Source organism: Lipophrys pholis (genome assembly GCF_963383615.2).
Source record: "Lipophrys pholis genome assembly, chromosome: 5".
In the NCBI taxonomy this organism is placed as follows: Eukaryota; Metazoa; Chordata; class Actinopteri; order Blenniiformes; family Blenniidae; genus Lipophrys; species Lipophrys pholis.
Genome location: NC_137628.1, coordinates 32255046 through 32262323, shown reverse-complemented (window position 1 = coordinate 32262323; position 7278 = coordinate 32255046). Strand labels below are relative to the sequence as shown.

General features: G+C 45.0%; 1 protein-coding gene across 2 annotated transcripts in view; it reads left to right on the top strand.

Annotated features, from left to right (window-relative positions):
- The first annotated feature begins 1974 nt into the window (after positions 1-1974).
- The window catches only part of slc43a1b (solute carrier family 43 member 1b), a 49905-nt gene continuing 44601 nt past the window's right edge, over positions 1975-7278 (top strand). For both annotated transcript variants that reach the window (XM_080464753.1, XM_080464754.1), the window contains exon 1: positions 1975-2091. The gene's annotated coding sequence lies outside the window, so the exon portion shown is untranslated. The remainder of the gene's footprint in view (positions 2092-7278) is intronic.

Here is a 7278-nt window from a genome sequence, read left to right as displayed (position 1 = left end):
CTAATTTTTCATTTCCAAAATGTTGACACAAGTTTGGATAACTGCACATTATTCATCCTTTTCATTGAAGAATAAAATATTTTTTGCTGTGAAAATGTTGATTTTGATTTAAGTATTGACAATCATTCTTGTACCATCACCAATTTATGTGTGACTTTGACATACTGAGGCTTTGGGACGGAGCTATAGGAGGCTTGCAGACAACAAATAAGCATCTAATGTTCAATTAAAAACTAAGATTATTTCAGAGTGCATAGTTTACAGGTTTACAACTTTTTAACAAAGCAAGAAAGGTTATTGGACGCATCACCAAAGTGTCAAAGAGAAAAGGAAATATATTACTTTTAAGAAGCAAATTCTACACAATGTAGTATTTAGTTGTCCAGAATGCCTCCCTGACACCCAGATTTTTCGGATGGACGCCCAAAACACAGATTTCTGTCTAAAACCATGTACGAGAAGCATCACTGGTGGTAGACTTGCTTGCTTGCACATGATGAGCCAATCGGAACCCGCAGGTTTGGTTTCTTAAATTAACAACGCTTAAAACTATAACTAGCCACTTACAAATATCTAACTGTATAAAAAAATGTTTCAAAGACCAACACCATCTCGAGCCCGGGGACTTCAAATGGCTGTGGATTCTATAAAATCAACAGTGAGTTAAGAACACAAAACCCAAGGTAACATTTACCACATTTTTATGCTAAAACATAAAAAAAACAACAACATGATTTCAAAAAAAGTCCAATAAATCCTTGCGATAGACTTTGGCCAGTATTCCATCTTGCCCTTTTTTGCAGAACCACTAACCCATGCGAGACGGCTCCCGACCCTCTAACTACAACAGCACCTCCAACTCCTGCAGCACCTCCAGTGGACCTCCAGTGGACCTCCAGTGGACCTCCAGTGGACCTCCAGTGGACCGCTCTGTCACATGTCTTCCTGGGATTCGGCTGAATATAGTTTTGGACAGAGGTTGAGATTATGGAAGGCCATCTGTATGAGTCTGTCTACTTCTGTCCTCATCAAACCAAAGCCAACACATCAGGATCTGGACCAGGCCCTGAGTGGTGTGACTTCCATTGACCCCTCGGCCTTGAATACGTTCATAACGCCGATCTCTGGCGCAGCCTGCAGATCATCAACGTCCTCTTTTCTCCATGTCTGAATAAACACTGCACGTTGAGCAATCAGCCTGGTGCTGTGCTCAGGTCTTCCCATCTTGTTCTCCTCACATGGGTGGTGGTCCAAATGTTTACAAAAGGGGACGGTGTGCTCCAACTACTGAAATATCCAATTTATCATTCTGCCCAGAAGAGTCTATGTCGAACTGGAAACTCAGTTGTTTGTCAGCAGCCTTTGTGTCGTGCCTCGTATTGCTTATGGATCCAAACAGCTGCTTACAACTCAAACATTGTTTGAGTTCCGATTTTACCTGATCTTCAAATAAAACTTTTCACAAAATGCTAATAAAAAGCAGTACATTATTCTGCACTGGCAGACAATAAGACTCACCAGCAATGTGTCAACAGTCCCACATGATAGGGTCAGTGAGCGGGCTGTGTGTGTGTGTGTGTGTGTGTGTGTGTGTGTGTGTGTGTGTGTGTGTGTGTGTGTGTGTGTGTGTGTGTGTGTGTGTGTGTGTGTGTGTGTGTGTGTGTGTGTGTGTGTGTGTGTGTGCGTGTGTGTGCGTGTGTGTGTGTGTGTGTGTGTGTGTGTGTGTGTGTGTGTGTGTGTGTGTGTGTGTGTGTGTGTGTGTGTGTGTGTGTGTGTGTGTGTGTGGCAGCTGGATTCCCTGGCACGTTCACTCACAGTCATTTATACTCACATTCACTCTTCAGTCCTCTGTATATGTACAGTATGTCTATAAATGGAGTTTTAGTAGGCCCTCCCACACACGCGCGCGCACACACACACACACACACACACACACACACACACACACACACACACACACACACACACACACACACACACGGTACTTTGACAGCCCAGAGGAGGTTCACTGTTTGTGTTGTGCCAAAAACAGCGGTGGACAGTTCGTCCTCTGAACCGACCAGATCACCTGCAGAGAGAACGACAAGAGAAGTAAGAGTCTTTAAAGTTTGTGCATACAGCTGTGTGTGGAGGTCATCTCTGAGGTGTGTGTGTGTGTGTGTGTGTGTGTGTGTGTGTGTGTGTGTGTGTGTGTGTGTGTGTGTGTGTGTGTGTGTGTGTGTGTGTGTGTGTGTGTGTGTGTGTGTGTGTGTGTGTGTGTGGCATCATGCATGGAGACAGAGATGAAACCTAACTATGTAATATTTGGCTGTACAGAGTTGTGTGGAGACGTTTTACCTGAAACGAGGTGTAATATGTTGTTGTTCAGTCCAAGGCAGTCTGCAGTGACGGTCTTCACAGCTCTGTGGTTGCTTTATCTCTCTCAAGGCCTCTTCATACTCCATGAGAACAAGACAAAAGTTCGGCAGTGCGGGGTCGGAAAGTAATTCAAACTTAGTTGCAATCTCAGTTAATTACTTTTTAAAACAAGTAATCAGTAAATTAACTATGTTACTTTTTAAAGGAGTAACTAGTAATCTGCAATTGGGTTACTTTTTCAAGGCACCTGTGGCAACACTGGTGGTGGATGATGAGACGTAAAAACCTGACAGCTCAATCCTGGAGTCTCTGAACAGCGTCATCTGGACTGAGCTGAAGTCTGGATGATCAGAATTGTTCCGATACTGAGCTTGAAGCTGATTGTGAGTGGTGAGCTGACACTGCATGCTGTACTGTGGTGGTGATGGTGTACTGGAGCCTTTTCCAGGTCGGACTCTGGTCAAACATGTACATAGAGGGGGGGCATGGCATCACGGTGGTGAGGTAGACGCGTCCTGACCGGCTCCAACACATTTATCAACTGATTACTGTAAAAACGTCATCTTTTACTTTCCCAGTTAGCTCTTCTTAATCTCTGGACGATCAAGACGCGTTTCCATTTGTCTGGGAAAGGAAACTCTCGCTACGGGCCCGACCACTCCACAAGGTAGCGAGGGCGCTCACGCCACTTCGCCGCCCGGACACAGCGACGTTGTTGACGTTGAAGATGGCGGCTCCATTTCGGTGGTAATCAAGCTTATTGGATCCTTTTCACACGAAACTGGCTCATCTTTGGACACTTTACAGTCTACTGTTGACTCACGACTCGATGTGATCGAAACTTCACTGTGACAACAGGCTGACTGCATCTCGAGGCTCAATGTGAGACTCTGGAGAAATGCAACAAGTTGCTAATGGCCAAGACGGAGGACCCGGAGTCACGGAGCAGGCGCCAGAATCTGGGCATACCTGGCATCCCAGAGAACTCGGAGGGGCCACAAATTACAGGTTTTCTGACAGATGTTTTTGCTGTGACACTGGGCATGGAGCTCAAAGACGGATAATAATTCGGGTTCATCACTTTAGAGTGAAGCAGCACATCCTTCAGCTGGCTCGGGAGAAACGGCCACTCTCGTTTCGAGGACACCAAGTCCATATCTTCCCGAACTTCACAACTGAAGTGGCCATGCGGAGAACCTCTTTTAATAACATCAAGAAGAAACTCTGTGCCGCAAACCTCCAGTATTATCTGCTGTTCCCGGCTCGGCTGCGGATCACGTTCAATGGCGGGAGGTACAGCTTTACTACACCAGAAGATGTAGTAAAACACCATACCCCCAGCGCTCCAGTACCAACGGAAATAAAGGATGAAGTCGACTCCCGTCATCTCATTAGGTCGCCTTCTTCACACAGCAGTAGTGCAGACTGATGAACAGGTTGGCTCTAAGTCCTTTCTCATTTATAGTAATGTTCTCCTGTTCTGGTTTCCATATTGAAGGACTGAGTGGTGAGTTCACGTGGCGCCCCAGCTGGGGGGTGCCAACACTATCTTATACTAGGGATGTCCCGATCACACTTTTTTGCCCCCGATACCGATCCGATTTTTTAGAATTGAGTATCGGCCGATACCGATACTTTCCCGATCCGATACTTACATTGCTATTGCAAATATACTCAATAGTTTATTATTGGAGCAACTAAGATGTCTGAAGCTAAAAGCACTATTGGCAGAAGCTTTGTTTAGCTAGAAATTATTGTAAAACTCACTTATTGAAACAAAATTCTTCTCTTTCTCTTTAGTTGTTGTTGTAAACTGAGGAACATCCACACGACAAAAACATGATCTTTGTCCTCCCTGGTCTTCTCCCAAAAAACCTCCGTCACACCTCACTATGAACACGGCTCAACACCAGGCTTCAGGGCATGTAGTACACATGCCAGGCCTTTAGGGGCGCTGTGACTCACCAAACACAACATAAACCCAGAAGAAGACAGACCACATAGAAATTTAGAAGTAGACTTCTGCACATAAACACATAAACCACTACATATAACTCTAGTTTTATAGGTCTATGGCCCCGCTCCGCCTGCTTCTAGCTTCTGCAGCTCGACCGGAGCTTCTAGTCCCTGATTGTTCTGGTTATTAGGGGACGTTGTGGACCGAGTTGTTTTTTTGTTGTTTTTTTTAGATCGACAGGGTGATCGGCTGGATTTGCCGATCCCCGATCACTCACAAATCACTAATATCGGCCCCGATCTGATATCTACCGATCGGATCGGGACATCCCTATCTTATACATAGGTTTGTTTTTTTATTTAGTTTTTTCTCTGACGTTTGTAATTTTTGATGTGAAGTGAAGCACTGCTTTAGTAGAAGTAGGATGCTTAATGCAAAGTTTACTAGATGCTCCGTTTGGGGGAACATTTTGAGAGTAGGAGGGTGGTGTTTTTGGGCTTCGTTGTTTTTTGGGTTTTTTTGCTTTCCCCCACACTTCAGAGGTTCGTATTTGTATTCTTTGTCTGTGTTTTTATCAAAAGGTTTGTACTGGATACTGAAATGTTGACAAGGGAATCAGGCAGATCAATTACTTTTACTGAGTGGCATTATGGCTGATAATGCAACAATCAGAATGTGCTCTTGGAATGTTCATGGGATTAAAAGCCCAATAGGCCTTTTTCACACTTCCGAGTTTTAAACCGGATGTGGAGCTCAACAACTTCCAGTGGCTATCGCTTTAGCATTGTCCAGTTTAGATTTCATCTGGCCAATGAACGATTCATCACGCCACTCTCGCTCAACAGTTATTGTTGTGAGTGTGTCAGTGACAAAGTCACACCATTCCCATCCAGTGATTACCAGCTGACCCTGTACCTACCAGTAGTGTGCGTGTGAACGCCTCAGACTTGTGTGGTCATCCTGAGCCTTGAGGTCGGCAGCTTGGGCCACATCCTATTTGGTGCTGCTTTTTACCTCGACCAGTCCAAATGGGGGTGATTCTGATGGGTCATACACCCTGCCATCAGGACTTGCCCCAAGATATGATGTCTCGGGGTGAATGATGAATCCCACTGGGAGGACGTTGACCCTCATCAGCTCAGCAGAGTTTGCCAGCACCTCCGACTCCATCTGCAGGCCGCGCTTCATGGTGGCAGTTTGTTTGGTGGAGCCCCTGATCACCTGAGCTGCCAGTGCGGTGCCAGCAGACTCCTCCTCTGCACGCATCACGGAAATGGCTCGCAGTAAGCCTCGGTTGTCGGAGCTGTACCCATGCAGGACATCTGGACTGCTCCCTGGTTCCGGCCTCTATGTCATCAGACATTTCCAGTGACATTTGCAGAGACCGAAGATGCATAAGTTGGCCGAGTGTGGGAACAAAACACATGTTGGGAGGACGGTGCAGCATCAAAGGAAGAGCAGGGACGTCTGGAGCCATGAGGTGCAGCATGATGCCACCGCAGGACTTATCAGTTGGGCACTGGGAGGACATTGGTGACCCCGTGGCACAGGCCCACATTTGGATGGGACCAACTCCAAAGTTGAGAAGCCACTTAAAACAAGAGCTCTGAGTGGTTGGGACTCCAGTTGGCGTAGTTGTTCTCCTGATGCCAGGATGTCGGGATCAGGAAGTGGTCCAACAAACACATGAGTCACATAACTCTGGAGGACCCCTGTAGCCCCTGCATAAAAACATTTCCAACCAATAAACTATACCTGTGTGAGCTCTGTACACCGTGGACCTGCAGACATCTTTTTCCCACAGTTTTGGGCTTTCGAACCACTGACAGGTTCAGGATGGATCCCCTTAGAAGAAATAAACAAATAAATAACTTAAATAAACAATTAAATAAATAAAGGGACAGGTGAGCAATTTGTTAGGACATGGAGGGATAGGTTTGTGAGAGTTAAGAGTTTTACTTAAATTGCTAAAACTACAAAGGAGACTGTTATATACTAAATGATATTACCAAAGGAAATAAAAATGGTTCCACTTTTTTTTTTACCTGTGTTCTTGGTCTGTAGGCCACTCGTGCAGGAGGAACAGTTGGTAGCTGGAGCTGGGAGGAGTGTGCAGTCTGATAAAGGAGTTCAACTACATGGTGGTTAAAGCCTTTACCAGCTGCACAACTACAGGAATAAACCAACAACTCAGCTTGTCAACACCCAGTGAGATGTAAAACACAAGTGTTTTTAGCACATATATATATATATTAATAGTTGTTAAAACATAATGAAGTTTGAAGATGAACTTCAACAGCAGCAGGAGAAAAGACAGTCTAAGAGGAATAGTAAGCGCTCAGTCGTACAGGAGATGTCCATTGTACATGAAAGTTTTTCAGCTGGCATCTATGAGGGATGAAGAATGGGAACTCAAGCTAAAGAACATGAACCAACCGACTCTGTTGACTGTTTCAAACCTGCAGTCTGTGAGGTTCCTCATGGTTCCTCATGTTTCCTCATGGACCTGAAGCATGGAGCTCTGACCACCACCTGTCCCTCCACAGTATCTGATAGTAGAAACATGCAGAAGCAAAGCAGAGTGAAGGAGAACATCTGGCATCATCATCATAACTTTCCCATATTATAATAGTAAACACATATCAGGATGTTAAAATATCCTTTAAAAGTCTAGATCATGCCTCTAATAAATACATCAAATAATTTAGCAGACTAGATGAGGCTTCTTATTCACGATCTTTATGTTCATCATATGTTGTAGCTAGCGCCGCGGTTTGCTCACTGAACTACGTCACCTGGATAGCTGTGGAGGTATTCTTCATGGAAGTCCACTGAGCCTTTTCACAAGTCCCAGTTCAAATATTTAATAATACATTTAATAAACCGATAAAACTGAACTTTATCGGTCCGCTGTGTCTCCACCAAAATGTCTCCTTCCTCTCCGACACTCTGACAAACGCTGA